The 27104-nt window shown below is 43.8% G+C and overlaps 1 protein-coding gene across 10 annotated transcripts in view; it reads right to left on the reverse strand.

The window, feature by feature from the left end:
• Window positions 1–27104, reverse strand: part of GK (glycerol kinase) — a 358525-nt gene that overhangs the window by 222723 nt on the left and 108698 nt on the right. The window contains exon 1 of one of the 10 annotated variants that reach the window (XM_059720823.1): window positions 25954–26033. The exons of 8 other annotated variants lie outside the window; for them this stretch is intronic. The gene's annotated coding sequence lies outside the window, so the exon portion shown is untranslated. Of the gene's footprint in view, window positions 1–25953; window positions 26034–27104 lie in introns of those variants that run through there. One more of the 10 variants, XM_019486296.2, reaches the window with a different exon arrangement.

Consider the following 27104-nt stretch of genomic DNA (forward strand, 5'->3'; position numbering starts at 1 on the left):
AAGATTTTCTCTAAGGCCTTAAATGAAATGAAATGTAATTGGACTTGTAAACTGATGAAATGAGCTCAAACACATTAGAAAGTGATGCGTTTTGGCAGGATGAATGAATGAGTGGATAGCGTGCGATATAAAAGTCATTCTTTCCAAAAGATATTAGGAAAACTAAGATTCAAGCCTCCCAGAAGAATAACAGAAACAAAATTACATAAAACTGAAAGCTAAAATGCAGAGGTAGTAAAACAAATGGTACAACATATTGGGGGAATGTAATCTTTGTTAAGAGAAGACTTCTTTCACAGGAGTTTTGTTAGTATTTTTAATTGATTAAATATGGCCTTGGCATATTTGGAAGCATGTGAAATAATAAGGTTGCTTTTCATGGTATTTAGGTGAACAAGGTCAGACCAAAGCATGAAATAAGATAATGCCAAATCTAGTGTAAATATCAAAGCACTTTAGAAGCCAATTGGAATTCTAAAAGGACTTCTCTACTTCACTTAAGTCTCAGACATGTAAAAAGTTGATTCCAGTGCGTTTCTCTGGGAGTTCTTTTAGGAGATGCTTTATCCATAATTAAACAAAGGACTTATTTTTTAATAATAAATATATTTTTAATAATCATATCTTCCTTACCCACATGATTTATTTCACATATTTTTTTCAGGACAAAATTCTTCAAAGTCTTTATTCAACAGTATTAAGGAGTAAGGGCGGTGGGTAGTGTATTGTTTATGATTTTTCTATTGCTAGCAATACTTAGAACTCCAGAATAAAATTTAAGAAACACAATATTACTTTACTATTAAATTTTATTTTAAATTGGGTTGCAAGCCATGGCACACAATGACATCGTTTTCTTTCTGATGCCTTTTCCTGGTGACAACCAAGGCCAGAGGCATCCAAAGAAAGCCTAACCCCCTCTTTTGTGATATGGCTAATGTTATGATATAAAAAAAGGAGGGAAATGTCTTTCTAGACCTTGATAATTAGTTTATGCTCCAAAGCATAAGGATGGTTAGTCACTATAATTGCTATTCCACCTAGAGTAATTGCAGATGCTACTCTCTACATCTGAGCCTTTTAGAAATCTTTCTACATAATCTCTCTCAAGTATTTTCCCATTTTAGATTTGTTATTTGGTGTTTTCTTCGAGTGCCCTCTTGTCCTTCAGAACAGGAAGGTTCAGTTGGCCTTCCATACTCTTCCTTGTGTCAAGGAAGTTGGTCCTATCTACTTTTACCATTCCCTCTTCTAAAGTCAAATAATAAGAACCTTTAAATCTTGCGCCACTTGCTTCCCTTCCCCTCCTCTCTCAATCTTTTTGCAACCTCATTTTGTTTTTGTTGTTCTCTTCTGCCTTCTAGGTAAAATATGAGGCTCTAACACTTCTGCACATTGAAAAAATGGTTGTATCATTATTCCTGTCCTCCTCAACCGCTCCTAACATTTATTGACCTCCACTGCACATTAAGGGGCAATCACCTATCTATTATCCTGTTATTAACCTTTTATTTGAGAATTTCCTTCAAGAAAACACCCAGGTAGCACAGACCTGGCCGCAAAAACTCTAGACATCCCAACCACTTGCGTACAGACCAAAATGAACATGCTCAGAAGCTGATCTGAGACTCCAGTTGCCACTTTATTTGGCCCCTTTTAGGCCACTGCAGCCAGGTGCAGCTTCTAGTTCTTTCAGTTCAAAGGCATAGTGAACTGACTCCTGGCTGGTCCTAAGATCAGGGAGCTGCTAAGGGTGGCATAACCCCTTCCCATCCTGCTTTGGTGCTTCTCTTTTTGCTGCAGAAGTCACAGCACCAACCAGTGGAGGACCTGGACTGTAAAGTTACAGCAACTCAAATCTGTTAATGTTCTTTTAGGTTTTTGCAGCCAGGTGCAATTTATAGCAGTCCCACCATTAGAGGAGTAAGCATGCAAGTGGTATTTTGGACCACCTAGGCAGATTTTGGATCATGCTCCTGCCAGAAACATTCTTAGTTCTCTTTAAGGTGATGAATAAGAGAGGAGGAGGAAGAGAAAGCAGGCCCTCCCATCTTTTAGCTCACCAGCCCAGTGGCTACAGAACTTATCCAGGGGAATGGAGTGGTGGGTCCTAGGACTTCTCTTGACCAGAGGGATTTAAAACTTCTATCTGCTTTCTGGCAACGTGCCCCTGCTTCTGCCCTCACTGTTATATATTCATTTTGTCCAATGACATAAATGCAAAATCCAGAAACATCACTTTGGTGAGGGGCAGGAGCCAGAGCAAAAGCCTGAGCCCAGGGCCCCTTTCCTTCCAGAGCAGTGCTCAACTCAATCAGCTACAGAGCCCAGGGCCCATGACTTATTCAGCTGGTGCCACATATCTTTTCCCTGTGGCTGCCCAATGGGATAGCTTCAAGAGGAGAGATGGAAGGGGCTCTTGGTTCTGTCTAGCCCATGGCCTGGCAGGAAGTAGGTTCAACCTTTTGGCTGAAGAGGACTAGAACTTGGCTCTCCCACTTCTTGGACTAGTGACCTAACTACTAGGCTATTGTACCAAGCTTTAAGATGGCTGCCATCCTCTTCCTCCAAACAGTTGCTAGCTATGTTTTTCTACAACTAACTTTCCAAAGATTTACAGGCTTGTGTGCATTTCAGGATGCAAGAGAATCACAACAGAGTTTAGGTGGCCAGAGCTGATCCTTTCTGAGCATAGTCAGAAGGTGAGAGGGGGTGAGGGGAGAAATCTAAAATCCACATAAGTGGTCTGAAATGCCATTTAGATAACTACCCTTCATCACGTAAGTGCTAATTATACTACTCTGGATTTGGGCAAGTCTCAGCAGTAGCACGGGCAGACCCCAATCAGAATCCCTGGTCTTGAATGCAGCCAACAACCGATGCGTTTAAAGCTACTACAGATCTCATCCTCCCAATGTCAAGATGAGTGTCTCCTAAATAGCATGGACTTATCCAAATAAGGTCACATTAATATTTACTATTCAGTCCGTATATTGTCTTTTATTAAACCACCATGATGAATGGAGAAGAGTAAGAAGGGACCTATAGTATTTATACAGTAACACATTTTGTATCCTAAAAAACAAGTTCCACTGAATTACAAAAAACTCATTTAGTAGAAAAATAGCCTGTGTGCTTCCCAAAAGAGTGTATGCTTGGGAAATATTTTCCACATCCTTCTTTCTTCTCTTTACCCTCTCTGTCTGTAATTCTTACTACTAATTCTTGTTATTTCTTCTGCATCCAAAGTTTTCTTAAACATTTGAAGTAATTTTCTCAGTAAGTCTTTCATGTAAGCTTCTGAGGGTTGTGACTAGAGAAACAAGGTAAAAGGTCCATCCTGAGCATAGTGGCTAATTGGGTTAGTATGGTTAAGATAGGCCCATTTGAGTAACCAATGGCTAACATTGGAGGACCCGAGTAATTATAGGCCGGTGAGCCTCACCTCTATTCTTGGCAAGACCTTAGAAAAAATCATAAAGGATCACATTTGTGTTTTGACCAGGTCACAATGTGCTTAGCTGCAGGGGTGGAGATAGATGTTATCTACATGGATTTTAAAAAGGCTGTCGACACAGTGTCACACCCAATTCTTACAAGCAAACTGAGTAGCTGTGATATGGATTTTTTCACAGTAAGGTGGGTGAAAAACTGGCTTATATGATGCACCTAGAGAGTGGTGGTGGATGGGGGGTGGTTTTTCCCTGGAGAGATGTGGGCAGTGGTGTTACCCAGGGCTCTGTCCTTGGACCAGTGCTGTTCAATATCTTCATCAGTGATTTGAACGAGGGGGTTGAAAGCACTCTTGTCCAAATTTGCAGATGACACCAAGCTATGGGGTACAGTAAACACACTGGAGGGCAGAGAGTGAATCCAGGCAGATTTGGATAGACAGGGGAAGTGGGAGGATCAAAATAGGATGCAATTTAACAAGGATAAGTGCAAGGTGCTGCACCTGGGGAGAAAGAATCTCTAATACAGCTATAGACTGGGAAGCACCATTCTGAGTACCATGGCAGTGGAAAGGGATCTTAGACTAATAGTCAATGCAAAAATGAACATGAGTCACCAATATGATGAGGTAACAAGTAAGGCTAACTGCACTCTTTCTTGCATTAGTAGGTGCATCACGAGCAGGTCTAGGGAGGTGATACTTCCCATCTATGCGGCACTGGTCAGGCCACAGCAGGAGTACTGCATCCAGTTCTGGGTGCTGCACTTCAAGAGGGATGTGGATAACCCTGAGAAGGTTCAGAGAAGGGCTACTCATATGGTTGAGGGCCTGTGGGTAAGATCCTATGAAGACAGACTGAGGGACCTGAGTCTCTTCAGCCTCTGCAAGAGAAAGCTGAGAGGTGATCTTGTGGCTGTCTACAAACTCATTATGGGGGGTCAGCAGGGAATAGGAGATACTCTGTTTACCAGGGTGCCCCTCAGGGTTACTAGAAATAATGGCTGCAAACTAAAGGAGAGTAGATTTAGACTGGATATCAGGAAGAAATTCTTTACGGTGAGGGTTGCCAAAATATGGAATGGGCTTCCAAGGGAGGTAGTGCTTTCCCCTACCTTGGAGGTATTCAAGAAAAGATTAGATAGGTACCTACCTGGGGTTATTTAACCCCAGCACTCTTTCCTGCCTAGAGCAGGGGGTCTGACTCGATGATCTACAAGGTCCCTTCCGACCCTAGAAATCTATGAAACATCACTCCACAGCCCAAACAACCAGAAACCTATTTACAGCTGGGTCAGCTGGGAGTGGCTTTTAGTCACAATCCAAGCAGTGCTTGAAATCGCACCTGTGGATCCACAGTGAACCACTCAACCACTCTGCCATCCCATCACTACGGGGCAAAGTAGTGAGGCCTAATTCTGAAAACCTTTAACTGATCTTTATTTGCATGAGTAATCCTTCTAAAGCAAATGTTTCCAGCACCCAAACCTTCATGATCAAATACTTGAGATGAAATGTATATAATTTCTTCTCTTTGCTTAGTTCTGCTTTCTTAGAAATTCCTTCTAAATACATATTCTGCTTCAACAATAATTCAGTTTTAGTTTAGAAAAGCCAAAGCCCCAACAGCTACTCATAGCAAAGAAGACACCACTGTAATATTACTTATTTCCACTTGGAACATCTACTGTTTTACATTTCCTGGTCACTAATGCTTACAAGGCAATTGCTATTAGTTACTACGGTAACATGAATCAGGAGCATATTTACATACCTTTCAAGGCTGAGAGGTTTCATAATATTTAATAGGTAGTGTCACATTAACCTAAAACTTGTCCTCTGTATAACAGAATTAACTGTTTGAATGACATTTTAAAGGGTTTTTCTTTCCCCTAATGAAAAAGATTCTTAATATTTTTTAAATCAGCTTCTATTAACTGCACACAATATTGTACCTTTGGCTCCAATAGCAGATTCATAGATTTATAGATTTCTAGGGTTGGAAGGGACCTATCAAGTCCTACCTCCTGCTCTGGGCAGGAAAGAGCGCTGGGGTCAAGTAACCCCAGCCAGATGCTTGTCTAATCTCCTTTTGAACACCTCTAAGGTAGAGGAAAGCACCACCTCCCTTGGAAGCCCATTCCATATTTTGACAACCCTCACCATAAAGAATTTCTTCCTGATATCTGATCTAAATCTACTCTCCTTCAGTTTATGGCCGTTGTTTCTAGTAACCCTGAGGGACACCCTGGTAAATAGAGTATCCATTATTCCCTGCTGACCCCCCAGATGAGTTTGCAGACAGCCACGAGATCACCTCTCAGCTACAGTGATGTCTTATGTCTACACATATTCATCCTATCCAAATGGTTAAACTAATATTTGAGTTCCGCAGATTCTCTTCTCAAAGGAATGAAAAACATGAACATATTTGGTAACATGAACCTACCATATAAAACTAGCAGGTGCATAGTGCTTCTTCCATCTACTTTGAGCCCTTCATGGTGTAAAACTTGTGTGATGGATAGCAGAAGCATAGCCAGGCAGCTGCTCCAGCACTGCCGTGGTATCGACTGTAGTGGTGCAATCAGCACCTGCTGTGATCGTGACTATGTTTTGTGCTCGCCCTCAAAGGCAGCACCCAGGACTGTTTCCCCTGCCCCCACTTATGGATGCAGCATTAGACTCCTATTCGGGCCCAATATTTCAGCAAAGGCTAAACTGGCTTGTGTGGCCTGGCAAGCAGCAAGGGCAAGGCCAGGGTGCCTGGGCAATGAACTGACTCAGCACATCTTCTGCAAACTTCAAGTCAGCAGGGCTTCCAATGAACTCCAAGGATGACAGTAATCCAGACACTGCTGAGATACAGCACCAACAGAACCATCTGTATTAGTTAGGGTGAATCAAGCTCCATGTGTTAAGGTGAGGAATGGCAAAATCTCCGTCTTTTGATCTCCCAATAACAAGAGTCTATTCTTCTCAGAGCTAGTTTTTGAGCCAGATGATATTAGAAAATGTTTACCCCCTACCAGAAATATATCCAATGCTCGATATTCCCCACAAGAAGGAATAGTAATGAATATGGTTATTCTGTGAACATGTAAGCATGACTTCAAATATATAAGATTCTTCTGCTTTATACATGCTCAGTATCAGCAACTTACATGCAGAAAAAACCCAACATTTTCACTGACTTTTGAGTTGGAATGTAGACCTTTCCCTCACCTCAGACAATTTCTTATGTTTGGTTATGTTACCATATGGCCAGCAGGGGAGGGGGATGAAATCACTTTTCCTTTTCGTATTCCCTCTGTTTCAGAGGTACAGGATTTTCAGCAATAATTTTTCAATAAAACTGTCACTGCTTCCAATAAAAAAGTTCAAGACTTAATTCGTATGACAAAAGATCTCCAAAAGTAAAACTAAAACTTTTCTACTTATTAAAAAACAAAACAAAAACAAAAACAAACAAACAAACTCAAAAGGGAAATAGCATTAAAAAAAGGGAACATATTTCTACTGACAGTAGAACTCGGTTATATATCAGAATGGTTGATAACAACACACAAAAAACCTCTCAAATTCTGAAATGCACTTTCCAAAGCATGTAGCTTCTCACTATTAAAGGATCATCCTTGATCAGCTAGTGCAGAATTGCTCATCTTTTCTCTTGAAAAAGCCTTGCTCTCATTTAATGTAGATTTATAGGGGCATATCCTCAGTTGATGTAAACTGACATAGCTCCATTGAAGTTGGTTAAGTGTGACAACTTACATTCATTGAAGATCCATAGTCTTATTAACCAAAAAGCAAAAGCAGACATATAAGCAATAAAATAACTAGCATTAGAAATCCTTCCCTATACTTGCATTTAATGGAGTCCAAGCAGGCATATATTATTTACATTTTACTTGTAAACAAGATGTTCAGATGTCCACAACTAATAGTATCACAGTCACATAAATTCCGACCTATGCGGAAGGAATCTTATCTTCTAAAAAACATTGTATCAACAGTTTCTGTGGCATGTAAGGGATTATTATAGAAACACATTGTAGTGTGCTTTGGCAATACACCAGTGTTTTTATTCCAGGAACACAGAAGGCTCTGTTTAAATGAGACTAAAAGAGGGACTGTCACCTGAAGGAAAGTAGGAAATAATGTTCAGCTCATCCCCTGTTTCCTAGAAGATATTCAAGTTTCCTGGACCACTGATACATAAAAAGACCCGGAGAGACACCAACAACCACTGATCTTTCCCAATACACTAAGGACTACAGTAACAATTGGTCCAGAGTTCAGCTGGAAGAAACTGTTTTGAAGTGCATTATTGTGTCTTGAAGAAGAAGTTTGCCTAAATCATTACATCCCCAAGAAGGAAGGGTGGGGCACTTCTGTAACAAGATGAAGCCTATCTATGTGTTAACTCAGACTCCAGAAGGAAGGCTGTAAGATTGCTGAACACAGAAGACATCCATATGGCCAGAAACTCCACAAAGACTCTACACAAAAGGGGATTTTATTTTTGTAAATCATTGCAAAAATCTAACAGAACTGAGGGACAACACACTTACAGGTCTAGACTATTGCATATCCTAAGAAAGTCCCTTTGGATGGCATTCTAGCCACAGTTACAAAGCACAAAAAGGAATTCAGGGCCACCTGTTAGGTACCTAAATCCAATCCTATGCTCTTCTGATTAAGTCCCTAAAAATCTATTCATGAATCTAAGGAAGTTACAGAAAGCTAAGGAAATCCAGACTAGACAAAAAGTACTGTAGGATGGATACATAACTGTTTGGATCACTGTGTTCAATGAAGTGATCGATGATGACAATGTCTAGCTGGGAGGACATATCAAGTGGGAATCCCCAGGGTACTGTCCTAGGGGATATAGGGGAATTTGCCCCTGCTATTGTTTAATTTCTTCATTAATCATTTGGACAATGGGATTGAGTTCATACTTAGCAAATTTGCACATGACACCAAGTACAGGGGGAGGGGTTGCAGACACACTGGAGGGAAGGGCTAGGATCCAGAATACCTAGATCAACTGTAAAAAATGGTCTGCAAATAAGCAGATGAAATTCAACATGGACAAGTACAAAGTCCTACACTTGGGATGGAATAAGTGCATGTTCAAATACAGACTGGGGAACGACTGGCTAGACTGCAGTACTGCAGAGAAGGTTACAGTAGATCAGGGGTTGTCAACCAGGGGTACGGGTACCTCAGCGGGTACTTAGGAAGGCCACAGTGGGTACACAGCAGTGGTGCAGAGAAGTGGGGGTGGGGTTTTTGTTTTCGCCGTGCCACCGGCACTTCTCATTTTGCTGCCGCACAGCACTGCCCCATAGCATGCATCTTCTCCCCCAGTCGTTGATCGGCCACTGGGCTCCCCCCCCAGCTCATCAATTGGCTGCTGGAGGACTCCCTGCTTCTCCACCAACCACTGGGGGTACACTGACCAAAAAAGGTTGAAAACCCCTGCAGTAGACCATGAACTGAATATGGGCCAACATTGGGCTCATATTGCAAGAACGGCTAATAAGAGTACCTCTTGTAAATCAGAGGAAGTGATTCTTTTACTCTACTCAGCGCTGGTGAGGCCTCCCCTGGAGAACTGTGTCCAGTTTCAGTACCCACACTTCAAAAATGATGTAGGCAGATTGGAAAGAGTCTAGCAGAGAGTGAGAAAGCTTACAAAGGCCTACAAAGCATGGTTAAGAGGAAAGGCTGAAAGAACTAGGATTACTTAGTCTGGAGAAGAGAAGGCTTGGGGGAGGGGGTGGTGGTCTTCAAATACCTGAAGGGAAATTACAGGGAAGATGGAGATGGGCTTTTTTCTGTGGCTGTGGGTTGGAGATGCGGAGGAACTTTCTGAGCATGAGGGTAGTCAAGCATTGGAGATTCCCCAGAGAAATGGGAATCTTCATCCTTGAAACTTTCAAAAGCAGACACTTGGTTTAGTGAGGGATGATTCTGCCTTGAGCAGGGAGCTGGACTACATGACCTTGTGACCTTTCAGCCCTTGTTTCCTATGATCTATTTTTGCAATGTATGGTCATCTTAGCCTGAGACTTTTGACTTTTAGAAACGTTTATTCTGTGGAGGGTGACAAAAGAGGGGCAGTAAAGACACTACAGGTTGGCCCGAAGGTCTCGGACTCAAGGATAAAGCCTGGGCTCGTGAGCTGCAAGGCCTGCCCCCGCAGTCTAGTCTGTGGTCTTTTTAACAAGTATACATTGCAACAAAGTAAATAAAGAAGGGCAGGGGGATGTGAGACAGGTAAGTGGGCCCATGAGGCCAGGCATGAGCAATGAGACCTGGGCCTATGGCCCACAGGGCTTGCCCTCACACTCTAGACAAAATAAAGAACAAAGAAATATATACATACATACATACATATATACAGTTCTATAGTGGGGACACTCAAGGGGGGCCTCAGGACATCAGGGGCTGTTCTGCACAGGCAAAGCCCGAGGCCTTGGCCCACCAGACCCACCTCCATACTCTGAGCAGGTGGCGGCATCAGAGCACAAGGAGTAGGCGTCCCCTCTCGACCAGACACAGAGCCCCATGAAGGCCTAGTGCTCCTCAAAGGTGGGCACCGTCCATTGGAGGACTGCATGCTTGAATTCAAGTGAGAGGTGGGCCCGCACCAGCAGGTGGAAAAGGTGCAGAGCATCGTCCATCCCGGTCCCAGTGAGCCGGTTTCAGCGGCTCTTCAGGGTAGCCATCTTGGCCTGGCCTACCAGGAATTAGCCCAGGCTGACTGCGCCCTGCTCAGCCACCTGGTATAGGAAAGATGTATGCATGCTCTGAAAAGTCCTGGGCCAGCGCCTGAAGCAGCACTCCGACGGCAGCAAAGAGTGGCTGCAGCCGGGGGCAGTTGAGGAAGGCGTGAAAGACTTTCTCTTCCACCACCCCCGGGCAGAAGGGGCAGGCTGCCGAGGCCACTGGATGCCATGCACCAAATCTCCACTGGAGGTCTCTGGTCTTCTTGGCGGTGGGCGCCTTGTACAGTGTGCACCACACTGGGGCCCCTGACAATGCTAGGTGCCACCACCACACAGTGTTGGGGCGGCCGGCTACCACCTGTGTATACGGGTGCACACCACCCAAGTGTAGAGGCCCCTCTGAGGCAGTGTACCAAAGGGGCAGCCTGTGTTGCTCCTGGGGGGGCACGGGGAGCCTCAGGAGCATGTTGGGCTGGTCGGCCAGCTCACTGGCCACTGCCAGGATGACTGGCAGTGGCGGAAAGGCATTACTCATGGCGTCCATGGGGGGGAGGGCCTGTTGTGCCTGGAGGTAGCCTTCCAGGGTGGTCCCTGCTTCCATCAGGAGGGTGGCCCTAATGGCCTGCAGAAGCCGGCCCGTGTTGTGGATGGAGTGCAAGACCAGTCGGGTGGCCAGGGCCTCGGCCAACAGCCAACTCGACTGAGTGGAGTCCAGGAGGTGCCCCAGGCAGGTGATGTGCACCTTGTTAAGGGCAGCCACGAGGCTGGTGAAGGCCAGACTAGGCACTGCATGATGCAGGGCCAGGTTGTAGACCAGGGGCTCCTGAAGCAGCTGCGGGAACTTCAGGTACCTGACCTGGGACAAAGGTGGAAGGCAGCCTGCCAGGCCCGCGCCATGCTGTGGTAGAATGGGGGGAGGACCACCCCGTTCAGGAAGGTAAGGTCCAGCATTAACAACTCCTGATCAAAGCCGAGGCCCCCCACTCGGTGCAGGAACCGACATGCCAGCTGCCACCACAGGAGGTGGCTCTTGGTGTACAAGAGCTGTTGTAGGGCTTGCAGGTGGTAGGCAGACACCCTGCTGGCCAGGTCGGTCAAGCTCTGGCCCCCCTCAGTGGTGGGCATGTAGAGGGTGGCTCGTGGGAGCCAGTGGTGTCCGTTCCAAAAGAAGTCCACCAGGAGCCACTACAGCCTCTCGAGCAGCTCCAGCGGGGGGTCCAACACAGCGTACCAGTGCCACAAGGTTGAGGCTGCCAGGTTGTTGGCAATGAGGACCCAGCTGCGGTAGGAAAGGGTGGGCAAGTGCCAGTGCCAGTGCTGCAGATGGGCCTCCATCCCTTCCAGCAGGTCCTCCCAGTTGTGGGCTCTAAAGGCCAGTGGCCCCAGGAACACCCCCAGGTCTTTGAGGCCTTCCCAGCACCAAGTGAAGTCCGGGGGGAGTGTACCAGCCCATGCCCCAAGCAGGAGGGTGTTGCTCTTGCCCCAGTTGCTGCGGGTTTATGAGGCAATCTCATAGGTATGCTGACAGTCCAGCAGGGCCCTCATGTCCTCCTAGCTGCCCAGGAAGACTGTCACATTGTCCGCGTATGCCGTCAGCTGGATCAGGGGGCCGGTGGTCAGGCCTGGTGCTGGTGGCAGGGCTAAACCGGTCAGGTGGCGCTGCAGAATGTGCAGCAGTGGTTTGATGGCCAGCATGCCTGACAGGAGGCAGTCCTGGTGGATGCCTTGACGCACCGGGAATGGGGCGCACAGCATGCCGTTCATCTTCAGCCGGCTGGAGGCATTGTGATACAAGACCTGAAGCGCCACGATGAAAAGGGGCCCAAAGCAAAAGGCCTTGAGGGTCCCGAGCAGGTACTGGTAGTCGACCTCATCAAAGGCCCTCTCCTGGTCCAGTGCAACCAGGCCGACATCCAGGCCAAAGAGCTCCGCAGCCACAAGCAGGTCACACAGCAGAAACAAGGTGTCCTGGATGGTCCTACTCGGCACACAGTAGCTCTGCTCAGACCCGATAACAGAGGCCATGATGATGTGGCACCTTCGCCAAGACGTTACAAATCGGCGCACGGAAGGGAGACTGGCCACCAGTTCTTAAGGCAACCAAGGTCCCAGCTAAGTGACAAAAAAAGCACAGGAGGAAGAGAAGAACTCACCTGCTTTTGTATTAACAGTTTTTCAGGGACTTGAGCAATGAGAACAGGATCAGACTTAGGCATCTAAGTCCATGTAGACATCTATTAGGCAGACTAGAATCTAGCCTGCAGTCTCTGTTTCAGAGTATAAAAAAAGAATTTAACCTAGGTATTTTTCCCACGAATTGAAGGTGTGCAACAGCATTTTAGATAGCAGAGTCTATATGTAAGGAAATGTCTGGGAAATTAATAAAAATGAGAGGGACTTATACTTTGTATCTGCTTTTTATCAAGGATTTGAGTATTTTGAAGCCTCTGTCTTCCAGCAAGGAAAGAATTAAAAGGTGAACATTTTAATGTTTTACTTAAGATGGCATGATTAGGAAAGATGATCTAGTGACATTAGGTTATGTGATTATGTGAAACTGGGTGAATTACCTAATCTGAAATGACCTAATCTTACTGATTTAATTACCTGAATTAACTAATCTGAAAAGCAAAAGGCAACTTTTCTATAAAATGGTAAATAAAGCCATATTATTTTTCTACCTAGAGGGGATACTGCTTTCTGGGGCCCTATACTTGCAGCTGTCTATCTGAGGGTCTGTTGTAAATATTTGGTAAAGTCTTTATTTGCTGACTAACAGGCAGCAAACATAATACAGCCCATGTTTGTTGCTAGTTCAGAACTGGTGTTTATAGGTATCTAAGTCTCCTGTGAGGGTATCCAAGACCTTAAACACTAGCCAAAACTAGTACAGTTAGGTACATGTAGCTGTCAAAATCTTTATTGTTTCTTTTAGAAACAGACCTTTTAGGCAACAGGGGACCCATACACCCAGGCATTTTCTGTCAATGGGAGTAAAGACAAAAAAGAATAGGGTTACAGTATGTTTCACAGTCAAGAGAAATTCGTGGCCTCCAGAATTTTTCTCCTCCAAGGCTCCTTCATTCATAAGAGCCAGCTGTGACACATTAGATGTGACCAGAATAAAACCATTTTGTCATGGCATTACTGAATGCTATGGGAGGCATTGTCAACTAGGGCTTATTAGTTCAGTAAAATACTAACACCCTAATAAGGCACAATATTTTGGCTTGAAAGATTTTGCTAGGAAGAAAACTTCAATTTGCTTGTCATGTTCTCAGGCTCTGATTACCTAGAGCCAGAGCCAATAAATGTGCCTTAAATGGCTGCTTTGGGATGTTTTTGGTTGCATGGTCAGTGTTTAGGCATGCAGCTCTTGATATTGTTTTAGTCTACAGATTTGCATAATAATAAAAATTCTACTTTCATGCTTAGAAAAAAAGGATCAAGCCAGTCATATATGGTAATAACCATATATGGTAATAACCATATACAACTGGCTTGATCCTTTTTTTCTAAGCGTGAAAGTAGAATTTTTAAGCTTGTTTCTGAAAACCAGTGTTTCAGAAACAGGTCATGATGTGACCATGAAAGAATGGAGAGATTCCCTTCTGCTCCTTTTATACGTGGGTCTACCTTCTTGTAAAGTACATGAAAGGTCACTAAACCATGATCTGGACAGCTGACAGGAAGGGATATGCAGATCTATCTTTCAGTTTAGCTTGATAATTATTATTGCCAGGATTTTCTGAAGTACTAGGAAGAGAGAGAGAGAGAGAGAGAGAGAGAGAGAGAGATTGATTGACTGTAGTCCTCTACAGAACAGACCTAATGCATCTTCCCCAGATGCTTTCTTTTATGTGATAACCGAAAATACTTCCATGAACATATCCAGTAGAGGAGCCCCCTGTTCTTCCCACTCTCCATGACAATGAAGAATGGGATAACTTAGGACTTGCATAAGAACATGACTGCCCTGCTCAGGTTCAGACATCTATAGCTTCTGCAAATTTCTAAATTTACACTGGGCATAGGAACTTAAATACACAGGCATAAGCATTGCCTCTTCTATACTAATGTTACATCACAATTTGCATCATCATTCTCATTTTGGTGATAGCTACTAGGACAGGGTGTGACAGGATTTTTCCAAAGGCTTGTTCAGATGCCCCCAACTGTGGGCTAATTTCGTACTCTCCCAACCCTTCGTGATCATCCCCTCCATGTGTTCTCCTGCCATGCCTTGCCATGTAATCTTAGTACCTAGGGAGGTTACCCAAGATGCCTCGAGGGGGTCAAGTGATGCAATCCTCAGGCAGGTCTCAGCCACAAGCTCTTTCCCTGTGTCCTCCTCCTCCCTCACTGGCCCTAATTATGGCTTCCAGCCTCCCCCATAGCCACCCTCATGTCTCACAGTTGGCTTTCATCAGGCCTCTTAACCCTACTAATTCCTATTTCTCAGTTTCCCCCTCCCCTCTCTGACTTTGAGACCACTCAGCTTTTGCCTCCCCACCTCTTTGAGGCCCTGGCCCTTGCAGGGTAAACACTGCAGAGTGCTCCAGGGCACTCCGCTGTGTGGTCTCCAAACCACCGCTTACAGCTACTCCCAAACCTCTCATCTCTATAAACAGATCCCTAACAGCAACATAACCCCACTGTGTGAACAGAAGCAAGCATTAACCAAAACCCTTAACCCATCCAAGCCCACTCACCAACAGGGAGAGGCTCTATGGGTCAGTTGTTCCTCACTAAGCAGCTTCTGTACCAACTTGCCGCCCTTAGCTCCTTCCTGGTGGGAGACTCAGTCTCTGTGAAGCCTACCCCTAGGCAGCTTATTGCCCACGGGAGCTGGTAGTGCTGCTACTCTAGTTTCTGCCCTCTCTGGACTATTTAATGCCATGGGCATTGCCCTTCCCCCACTTGCAGGCTCCATTGATCAGGGACTTTTTCTCTGCTGGGTTTTGAGGAGGTTGAGGTTCTTGCCTTGATCTAAAGCCAAGCTCAAACTGTCTGAGTTTTGGCTCGCTGGACCCCAAAAGTCCTGTTCTTCAAGGGGCCTTGTGGGTTTTTCTAACCCTTCGGCCCTTCCCTAGTAAAACAGAGCTAAGGTTCCCTGTTCCCCAGGGCCACTTATAGGTAACAACACTTCTTCTGCAGCTGAGCTGGCACTAGAAAAAATGTGCATGTGTGCATTTGACCATGCTAGCAAACACATGGTAGCTAACAAATATTAAAATCCCAGTGTGGACAAGGCAAGCAGTTTCTAGCTTTCACATGTTAACATAAACTTTGACTTGCTAACAAACATTCAGACACTTTCAGAATGTCATAATATTTTAACATAATAAATTAAGCATGCACAATATGATATATCATATTATATAATATACTTTATCACATACTGATATAGAATAGATAAACATACACTGTTAGTGCTAATGAAAAGGAATTCAACCTTTAAAGTTTGTTAGAACAAAGTGAAACAGTAAAAAAAATACTCCAAATGAGTGGAAATATTTGAAAATTTTCATCAAATATTTCTCTGCCATAGTGAGTATATACAGTTTCTGAAGGGAACTATTCCAATCATTTTTTTTTTATCAGCTCTAGTTATTCTAAGTTTCCTAGCTGAGTCCCTGTACGAGGCTGGAGAGTGAAATGTAAAAGCATGGAGCTTTGTACTCAACAAGAAATGCTAGTTTGTGAAGCAGCAGCATGCAGAGAGGATATAAGGGAAGCTGTGGCAAATATGAAGTGGCACTATAACAGCAAGCTTTGCCCTGGTTTAAAAAGAATACAGACAAGTAAGACAGTTTAAATAAAGTGTGACCTTTTTGAAGGTGATCCTGATGGTTCTTCTGATCTGTGGAGGGGCTTATTATATATACATGATTTAGGATGGGCAGCAATGTTATAACACAGCAGAGTGTAGTAACTCTGCTATCAAACTTGTACATCAGAAAACTTACAATAAACAAGTTGTTTTTGGGATTCTGTTTTGCCTTAAAGGCAGAAGATAAATATCTTTGGGTTCAGACAGAATATGCATTTACCATGCAACCAGCCCCTTGAGAGTGCTCTACAGCCATGCCCTGATAGAAGTGCATGACTGCAGAGTGCTTTAAAAATGCATGATCGCAGGAGACATTAGTCCTCATTTAATGAGGGTTCAGATAAAGGTGCTCCAAAGTGGAGCACTTTCATTAATTTCTGTCTGGGAACATTAACCCTGTCTGGGAACAGGGCTGGACTGCATCAGCCCAGCCCTGCCCCAGTGCTGTCTTCAGGATGGGAGGGTAGGGGGAAGGGAGGGGAGGGAGTTCTGTCTGGGGTTTGTCCAGCCTGCACTGGAGGGTGGGGTGGGTGGATTGAAGTCCCCCACCTTGGTGAGTGGGGTGCTTCAATCCACCCGCCCTACTCTCCAGCACAAGCTGGACAAACCCCAGACCGAACTCCCTCCCCTCCCTTCCTGAAGATAACACTGGAGCTGGGTGGGGGAGGCAGATCTAGGGGACAGACAAGCAGGCAGCCTCTCTCCACTGGATCGGCTACAAAGTGGATCTTGATAGCCCCCACATCTGACCAAATAGTGAATGTCTATTGGGGTGGGGTGGGGGTGGGGTCACTGTAACTCGTGATGCTTTCTATGAAGCACCATGAGTTACAGTGGGAGCTGTAAGTCTGTCAGTGCCCTTCAGGGCAGAACATAAATGTGAAGGTGGAATGAATGAACCAGAATAAAGAGATATTGTCCTTAACCAAATGTAATCAGTAGCTACTGAGAAAAGATGAAAACAAACCCCTAGAGTCAGTAGCTTTACATAGTTATGAGAGGGAACAGAGCTTGGGTCACTCTGTGGAACTTGGATCCAAGTTTCTTCTTAATTGCACTTGCATACCACTCCTGATGTGAATGGGGTATCCGTTTGACTGATTGCAGAATTTGCCCCACTGTCTCTAACCATTTAATTCTGTTATGAGAGATACACACTGTAAATCACACTCAGACATGTTTCTAACTGCAGACACTTAAGTCGGAAATTTTAACTGCAGAGACTTAACAAATGTATTCCTCAGAACTCAAGTAAGAGTATTTTTAAATAGGATAAGCAACAGTACACTTTGCTCACAGAACCACAGTGTCCTTTCTATCTTCTTGTGGCCATAACAACAACAGCACAAGAAATGTTCAACAAATGTTCCCTTGCAGCACATTTTTGGAAAGAACCACAAAGTTGCCTTGCTCATAAAGCCATGTGTTGCAACCTGATGCTGTATCCTTTTCTAGTCTGAAACTGCTTTAAGTGCACTACATTGCTGGGTCCCTCTGCTTCAAAGTCCATTTGGCTTACTCTAGAAACTGTTTCAATTTCTGAGGCACCAGAGAACACTTGTGACCTCAGATCTCTTATCTGAGTTTGTGGGGTTCTGCTCCTCACTCACCCTGGAGCTTTAAATCAGTCTGAGACTTCCAGAGCTCCATGTAGGTTGGGAATATCCTGGGTTTCTAGTTTATACCTTTTCGAGGATGATCTAACAGAGAAGTAAGGAATTTCTTAACCACAGTGACTTTGTTCTTACAGCGCTTGGGAATTACAGATCTTTGAAGACAACTGAAATCTTGAGATAAATCTTCCCCTAGACTGATCTTACTCCTTCTGCAACTCTAAGGTTCATCAACATTTCTGGCTAAGAACAATCTCTTCTGTTTTTCTTGCAAGTACTTTGTGACTAGAGACAGAAATTACACATAACTGGTATAAGTGATTGGAAACCTGTTCAAATCTCTAACACAACAGAAGTTCAGTGCACATAAATCACTTTCAAAATGGCCAGTGGTTGTCTGCAGTAAACCTGGATGGATGTAGCATTAGACTTCACTGATTTAGGTTAAATAGGTTTATTGAACTTCTGTTCCAGATCCCCTCCTGTTTCAAGTTAACTGACAGTCTCCCCAGCATCCCAGGATGTTTTACACCTGCCCCGCAACAACCCCTGTCCCCCCTGCAGGGTGGGCAGGCTATCCTTGCCCCAAGACTTCCCTCCCCAGCTGAGCAGAGAGGTGTGCCCTAGTGCCCCTGGACTTCTGACCTGTGTCACTGCAGGCACACGGCTATAATTCTGGAATCAAAAGTGAACGTCTGGTCATTTGCTTATTGGCTCTATCGATACAACTTAGAGTAAGGTGCAAATACTGAATTGATTCAGCCTTGGGCTTTTTGACTATCTGTACCCAGCCCATATGTGCAATAGTGACTGACCACAACACCCCTTTCTGCCCCAGCACCCAGCCCCAACCCTTGCTATCCTTCCATGTATGCCTTACCACGCTGTAGAAAGCCAATTTGTTTGCCAGTAGGTGAAAGATTGTCAGACACAATGGCTCCAGATTACTATCATGAAGGCTTTCCTCCTGCTTTACTGAGGGATCAAACACTTTTCCCAGATCACCTACTTGTCTGGAAAGCAATACAAAAGAGTGCCCTCAGGCAAGTTTAGCCGTATTCAGTACATAATAAAATATGGAGTTCATAAGCTGACACAGACACATCCCACTCTGTCACACAATGTTCTTTACTTCTTTGTGCTCAGAGTTTAAGTGCTTGTCCCCATTAAAAACTAATACAAAGCAAATCAAGATGTAAGAGGGTAGGTTAAAGAGGGCACAAGAGGTGGGAGTCTATGAGTATTCTATTACCTAAAGCCCATTTACTATGTTTAAGAATAAAGGTAAATGCTTCCTGTCAAAACTAACAGCCCTGCCGTCCTAAGTGCGTGCTTATTGGCAGTTCTCTCCTACCCACTTTCCACAGTCCTTCCATATCTGAGAAAGGGTATGGTACATAGCAGATGAGATGAGTATGAAACCAGAGCCTCTTATGTTTGATATGCCACATTTTGGTGAACTAAAATAATTTTTTTCTCTACCTGAGCTGACCTAAGCTGGCAGATACTGTTCTTCAGTGCCTGTAACTTTCATGACTATAGTGATGTCTCATATTTGATTTTATACTGATACATGATCGTTTTTATTGCTGGATTAATGGAAATTCATGTTTCTACAACACAATGGATACTATTTTTTCCATCTAACTTATCTATAGTCTTGCCAATTCAATGTGATTTGATTGCAGTCTCATGAGATTTAGGGGATTACTCTCCGATCCTACAGTCACATGTTTATGTGACAATTTTAGCTTTCTTTGGGGGGAAAAAAGAGAAAGTTTTTGGCCCCAATGTTGCAGAAAAAAAGCCTGACAATGTGATTCAAGTGCATCCTGTAGACTGCACACAAAACCCCCCTAAACAGTTAAATTTAAAATATCATGATATTTAAATATGCATGTCTTGTAGGCCTGTCCACTGATTTTTGAAAGTCTGACAGATGATACTGATATATATGCAATTATTCTAAGCAATACAGAGAGCCAACCCCTTCCCCCCGCAAAAAAAAAAATCACTGCTAATCTACTGCAAGTTTCTTGGAGGCATCTGATCTGCAGCTTTTATTACTGTTATGATTTGGCAACTTTTCTTTGCTTCTATGACAATGTCCAGAGAAATGTGTTGCTATCAAAGTTCAACTAAAAGTTATTGTGCTCAGTGCAAGAATCACTGGAAAAATGCAATGGCCCAATTTACATAGGATTTCACTAGAACTCAGTATGTTTCAACCTCACGCAGCTCCTTCAGTGCCAACTGAACTGTGCATATATCACCCACACAGTGTGATTGAGCATGCTCCAGGCCATGGCCATGGGGATGGGCAGAATAGAACTTCTCTCCACCAGTGTTGGCATTGGCAGCAAGAAGCTACTTTTACCCCAAACTGATGAGCAGGGAGCTTTTCTCTCTTGTATTATCACCATTTTCCCTGCTGGCACTCAGGCAGCAAGGAAGCAAAGGAAGATTAGCTTGATTCTGCCATTTGAATGTTTTTTCAGTGCAGATTTTTGGGTTTTCTTTTAACATGTGTACATGACAATATTAAAAGCAGGTAACACAGGAAAAGTTGCATAAGAAGCAGAATGCAGTGGAGGACAGACAACTATTTCCCCCCACCTGTCTTATATCTGAGAACCCCAACACTGGATGGCAGATCAATAACTAACCATTTCTATGACTCCTGGGTGGTAAGCATGTTCATCAATCGCTACTGAAAGTCTGATCAGGTGGTGAAGGTACCCTTCAGCCTGCAAGAAGAATTGCAGTGACAATGACTGCTTTTGGGACACAGAGTAAAATTAACTTCTAGGTTATCCCCGTCAAGGACCATTAAGTCCTGAACTACGAGGGACACTGTGAACAAGTCATATTTTAACCTCCCATGAGCACAAAGCAGGCAGGTTCCCCTCCTCCCCTCAACAAATCTGACCTTCACTGAAATTTATGTGGAAATGAAACAGGAGAAGAAGGCTGTAGCCCTGCCAAACTCTGATGATGTGACTCATTTTAATTACTGGTATTTGGAAATTAAATGGCCTAAGGCTCATTCGGCAGTTTGTTTCAGGAAGAATGATTTAAGGAAGCGCTAGAGTTGCAGTACCTTTTACAGCAAGTGTTGAACAAGGCATTCATTTTTCTTTTTACAGAATGTCCTTGTAAGCATAATAACAATTAGGAAGCTAGGCCTTCACATCAAAATCGCCTGTTCGCTCTGACATACCCTTCTTGGGCTACTTTATCACTTATAATTTTCTCAACAAGCTTCTTGAGTGCTAGCTTCTGAACATTCACTTTGAACAGCATTACAGGTGTCTGATTTCTTTAAAAGCGGAACATGTAAGAGCCCAGTTGGAAAGAACATGTGCACCACTAATGTAGGCTTTTTAATTAATTGAACATCTTTTGCCTTTGAATATATTCCCTTTACCAGCTTTTTAAAGTTGTTACATCCACTAGCCAAAATAAGTGATTGAATCATCCTTCATCCAATGTATAAAAGAGGTGTAGAAACAAGAGCTCTCAACTACTGTCAGGTGCACAATCTTACAGGTGTACTTTCTGTTTCTTTTTAGTATACTTTTTTTTTTTTAAAGAGAAAGGTAAGAAACAGAGGAGCAGAAATACATCAACAATACTAATGGAAAAATATTCTTATATAACTCACCATAAATAGGTCATATTCAGCTACAGTTGATTTACAAAGAGAGTGTGACCATATTTTCATTCATTTAGTTTGTTTTTAAGGGCATACTAAATGCATTTATTTAAACTGTAAAAAAGTTCACAAAGCAAACAGAAAGCCAGAGACTATTCTCCTTAGATGAAAGTGGCTGAAAATGCTAATTCTTAACAAAGAGAATAAAATAGATTCTCATGTCTTCAGCAAGCAAAGGACATGTTGATTTTCAATGTTTTATGTTGAAAATGTAATTTTGTTTGTGATTATAAAGTCTGAGTATGGATTTCTATAATGAATTTAAACAGGTTAACTATGCATTTTTACAAAAACCATCAATTAACCTTTTTTAAATATGCCTGTCCTTGACAACATTGTATCAATTCAGAATATTAAGAGCAGCTTGTTGGCTTCTGTTTTTGGCATGACATCCTTTTAATAGGTGTTCCTCCTTAAAAAGGGGCAACTAGTTTTTGTAAATCATTTAAGATTCCCAGTCATCTGTTGAGTATTCCTAAGTATCATTTTTTCATATCCAACATTTAGGGATGTTAATTCTCAGACAACCTGGAATACTATGGAACAATCAAAGCATTTCTAAGTACAGTAAAAGCTTCCTTAACCGGCACCTTACAAGCTGGCGTGTTTTATTAACCCGCATGCCAGCTTGTAAGGTAAAGTGAAACTGGAAGTGCCCACCGTGGCACTTCCAGTTTCTCTAAGCCCCCATTGCATGGGGCATAGCAGCCTGCGCAGAGCCCACCTCCCTGTCCTGTGGGGCCCGTGGGAGGGTCGGTGATGTGGTGGGAGGGTTAGTGATGCCCCAGATGTGGCAGGAGAAGTGATAGCCAGAACAGGCAACGATGCCTGTTCGGGCTGCTCAATTAATTGGCATATTTGTCTATCTGGCACCCCCCATTCCCCATGGGTGCTGGATAACAAAGCTTTGGCTGTATATTAGACTGATAGACCACAGACTCAATATAAGCCTGCAGTGTGATGCAGCCACACAAAAGGCAAACACAGTTTTGGGCTGCACCAAAAGATGCATTAGATACAAGACATGGGAGGTGATAGTGCCTCTCCACTCAGCACTGGTTAAGCTTCATCTGGAGCACTGTGCACAGTTCTGAGCTCTACATTTTAAGCAGGACATGGGGAAGTTAGAGAGGGTCCAAAGGCAGGCAACAAAGATGATTGAGGGCTTGGAAGGCAAGTCATATGAGGAGAGGCTGAAGGAGCTAAGCATGTTCGGCACTTAAAAAGTGACATACTAGCAGTCTTCAAATACTTGAAGGGATGCCATAAAGATGAGGGAAAGCACCTTTTCTCTCTTGCTGCAAAGAAGAGGATGTGGACCAATGGCTTGAAGTTGCAGCAAAGTAAATTTAGATTGGATATCCAGAAAAAAAAAAGTCTTCACTGTGAGAATAGTGAGGGTGCACCCTGTGCCATTTTCCAGGTCATTGAAGAAGATATTGAACAAAACCAGCCCCTGGAGAACTCCACTTAATAATGGCTGCCAACTAGACATTGGGAGCCTTACTAAAATCAAGGTCTCCCTGCATCCACAGAGCCAGTCATCTTATTATAGAAGGCAATCAGGTTGGTCAGTCATGACTTGCCCTTGGTGAATCAGTGCTGACTGTTCCTAATGACCTTCTCCAAATGCTTAGAAATGGATTCCTTCAGGATCTGTTCCAGGGACTGAGGTGAGGCTGACTGGTTTATAGTTCCCTGGATTCTCCTTTTTCCCTTTCTTAAATATGGGCACTATGTTTCCCCTTTTCCAATCATCCAGGACCTCCCCCAATCACCATGAATTTTCAAAGATGACAGCCAGTGGCGCTGTAATCACATCAGCCAACTCTCTCAGTACTCTTGGGTGCATCCCATCCAGACCCATGGACTTGTGCATGTCCAGATTTTCTAAATAGTCTCTAGCCTGTTCTTTCATCACTGTTAGCTGCTTAGCTCCTCCTCAAATTGTGTTGCCAGGTGCAGTAGTCTGGGAGCTGACCTTGCCTGTGAAGACTGAGGTGAAAAGGCATTGAGTACTCCAGCCTTTTCTGCATCCTCTGTCACTAGGTTGACTCCCCCATTCTTGTTCCCCTTCACATCCCTTGCTAGTTGCAATGCCAATTGAACTTTGACCTTCCTGACTTCCTCCCTGCATGCCTGAGCAATACTCTTATACCTTTCCCTAGTTATTTGTTCAAGCTTCCACTTATTATATGCTTCCTGTTTGTGATTTAGTTTACTGAAGAAGTTCCCTGCTAAGCCAAGCTTGTCTTCTGCCATACTTGCTAGTCTTCCTGCACATTGGGATGGTTCCTGCACTCTCAGTAAGGCTTCTTTGAAGTACAGCCAGCTATCCTGGACTCCTCTCCCTCAGACTGGCTTCCCAAGTGATCCTACCCATGAATTCCCTTTTTTGAAGTTCTGCTTTTTTGTTCAGGGTCCTTACTCTGTTGCTCTCTACCCTTTGTTTCCTCAGGATCCCGAACTCAAATCATCTTGTGGTAACTGCTGCCCAAGTTGCCATCCGCTACTACATTCCCCACCAATTCCCTGTTTGTGAGCAGCAGGTCAAGAAGAGCATGGCCCCTACTTGACTGATCTAGCACTTGCATCAGGGAGTTGTCCCCAACACTCCAAAAACTTCCTGGATTCCCTGTACACTGCTATATTGCCTTCCCAGCAGATGTCAGGGCGATTGAAGTCCCCTGTGAAAACCAGGGCCTGTGATCAGGAAACTTCTGCTAGCTGTTTGAAGAAAGTGTCGTCCACTACTTCTTCCTGGTCTGGTGGTCTGTAGTAAACCCCTGCCATGACATCATCCTTATTGCTCTCTCCTCTCACCATAACCCAGAGACTTTCAACAGGCCTATTCTCCAGTTTCACACTGGTGCTCTGAGGAATCACACAGCTATTTTACAAACAGCACAACTCCTTCTCTTCTCCCCTACCTGTCCTTCCTGAACAGTTTATGCCCATCCATGAAAGTGCTTCAGCCATTCAAGCTTTCCCACAAAATCTCTGAAAGCCCCCCAACCTGAACTCCCTCCGTTCCCTTTCCCCACTCTTATTCTATGAGGTACTGAATGCCCTCAGGCCCCACAGCCTGATTGGGGGAGCCAGGAGAAGTGCTGCTGGTACTTCTGGGTGTGCCCCTGGCATTTCTGGGTGCGCCCCGGCACTTCTGGGTCAGCGTGATTGACTGTGGGAGGACTCCCTCGCCCCCAGCCTCAGTTACTGACTGGCTGCTGAGGTGGGGGGGCAATTGCCCCCCCTGACTCAGGAGGCACCAGTAGCCCATGATATCAGATCTCAGGCTGAGTCTGAGGAATGCACCGTTAGGAAAATAATTTTGTGACTTACTATTGTGCTAAATCCCAACAACTTTACTCAGACACATTTTCATGAGCATCAGAAGTTTTGTAGTATGAAAACCCTTCTACTAAGACTAAATTTAAGCCTATGCACTCAATTTTTACAGTACTATAGAAGCCATCATATAACAACTTCCAGTGGGAGCTATTTCCACCTTGGTGACCTAGCAATGAAAAAGTTTATAATCTGTTAGTTATCCCTTTTGCTATTCAGTACCTTAGCAACATCTGAACAAAATAAATGACTGACTAAGCAATTATCTTAATGTCCTTACATCACTGGTGCTCAACCTCTGGCCTGAGAAGCCATGTTATCTTGCCCACGGAACTCCCTGGACTGAAAATTTGGTGGTAGCAGAGGGGAAACAACACTGCTATTGCTCTCCCATGACCAAATTTCCAAGCTAGATGACCAGATGACATAGCCCTGAGCAGGATAAGCCCTGATGGAGGCAGTGGGCCTTATCTGGCCAGGAAAGCAGACTGAATGTGGTACATGATGGCTGGAACCAGGGCAGCAGGACCAGTCAAGTGTGCATAGGCCTGAGGTTGGCACCCTATTCTTAGTGTGCAGGGCTATAGTCCAATCTGATGCATGTGCAGGCAGGGTCCAATCCAGCACACAGGGCCAGGCCCAATCAGTGCATGGAGCTGGGGCAAGGCACCAACCCCATGCTGGATCAGGTCCAGGGACCAATCCTGTGTACCAGTTCCATCCTTCAAACCAACCCTGCACTTCTTGTCCTGCCCACAGCCCAGACAGTTGGGTTCTGTTAAAAAATATTTAATTATTTTCTTATATGCCATGTTTTAAAAACATGTTTATTGACTTGGCTTCTGTTTATTGACACAGTGCTATGTTGAGATATAGCCTGTCATTGTTAGGTGCATATTCAGATTCCCACCCTGACAACAGATGCATAAAAAGAATGATTTTTCACATGAGGTAACCACCTTGAATTATTCAAAATGCCACTTCTTCCCACCATATCTATTATATATTACTGCTAGTCTAGATAAGTGGGTGTTAGAGATTGGGAACATATTTCAGGCTAAAGTAGACTTTTACACATGAATTATAAACCCCTAAAATAAAATTGGAGTTGTCATGCAAATTTCAGAGGTCTTAGTAGACATAAATATAATTAATATTATGCACTGAAACAAGCAACATTGTGCAGCCCCCCAACCCTAAAACCAGAAAAGGAATATTGTATGAATAAGAATACCCCATGTAGTAATACCTACAGGCAGAAGAGATATAAGGTACAGACAGCAGTGCAGCTCCCAGCTGTGACAGAACAATTTCTGCAAAGTGTTCTGAGTTACAAAGTTACCCCAGGCCAAACAGAAGTTCAAGGTTCATTTCAAGTGGGAGAGGAATCTAGCTGCCAGCTAGAAGCCTGCAGCTGGGTTCCCATAGCAATTTCCAGGGCTCTGTGCCTGCATCTGATGTTTTCAGATTGGAAAGGGGAAAGGCAGCAGAGGGAGCTCTTTCCTGGGGCTCCCCAAATGGTACTGAAGGGTGGGGTGGTTGAATTGGAGCCCCTCCACCTTGGGGTCAGTTTTTCGCTTGACTGGCCATTTTTGAAACTTTTTGCACTTGTGTTTGGTCACAGCTATAAACTGCTTTCTATGGCCAGATCAGGAGAAAATTGTCACTTCTGTCTGCACTTATATAATATATTTTCACAACTTCTCTCTGACTCCACCTCCTCCCTCCTTAAATCCTGCTCAAGCTATAATAGTAATATCTATAGTAAGGAATATGAGAGTTCTACACATTGCTAACTAAGTAGGTCTGAAATAAACCTATTCTCTACACAAGTTACAATGCATAAAGCCTGAAGTTAAAGGTCAAAATAGGTACAAGCACAAGAAACTAGCTAAAGTTTAACACCAAGGACAAATCTGGGATACATCTACCTGTACTATAGCTTTATGTAGGGAGAAAACTGGTCTGGCCTTGTCATTCATGTTAAAAGGACCATAACTTGAGAAGCTGAGAACAGGGAATGTGGAGGAAGGTTGTTAAAATCACATGCTTTGGGGAAGAACACTTCAAGCAAGGAAGAACAAACTGTGCATAGTGGGTATTATAGAAAAAACAAGCTTGCATTGTCTGGCAATACTGAAAAAGCTGCCTATCAAACCTACCTTGATCCCTGTGGATTCCCTGAACAGTTGATTTCACTTGTACTTGACCGATCAAAATAAGACTAGAGTTGTTGCAAATCTCAGAATAATTTTGTATATTCATTTCAGAAATCTAGTTTCCAGCTGTCTATATACACTAATATATAATGATTATACAAAACGGAGACAGCATTTTGCTACATTATTAAATGAATTGAAGCATACCTAAATGTTACTGTGGATTCTATTTAAGTTAATTGCAA

This window comes from Alligator mississippiensis, chromosome 1 (genome assembly GCF_030867095.1).
Source record: "Alligator mississippiensis isolate rAllMis1 chromosome 1, rAllMis1, whole genome shotgun sequence".
NCBI classification, from domain to species: domain Eukaryota; kingdom Metazoa; phylum Chordata; order Crocodylia; family Alligatoridae; genus Alligator; species Alligator mississippiensis.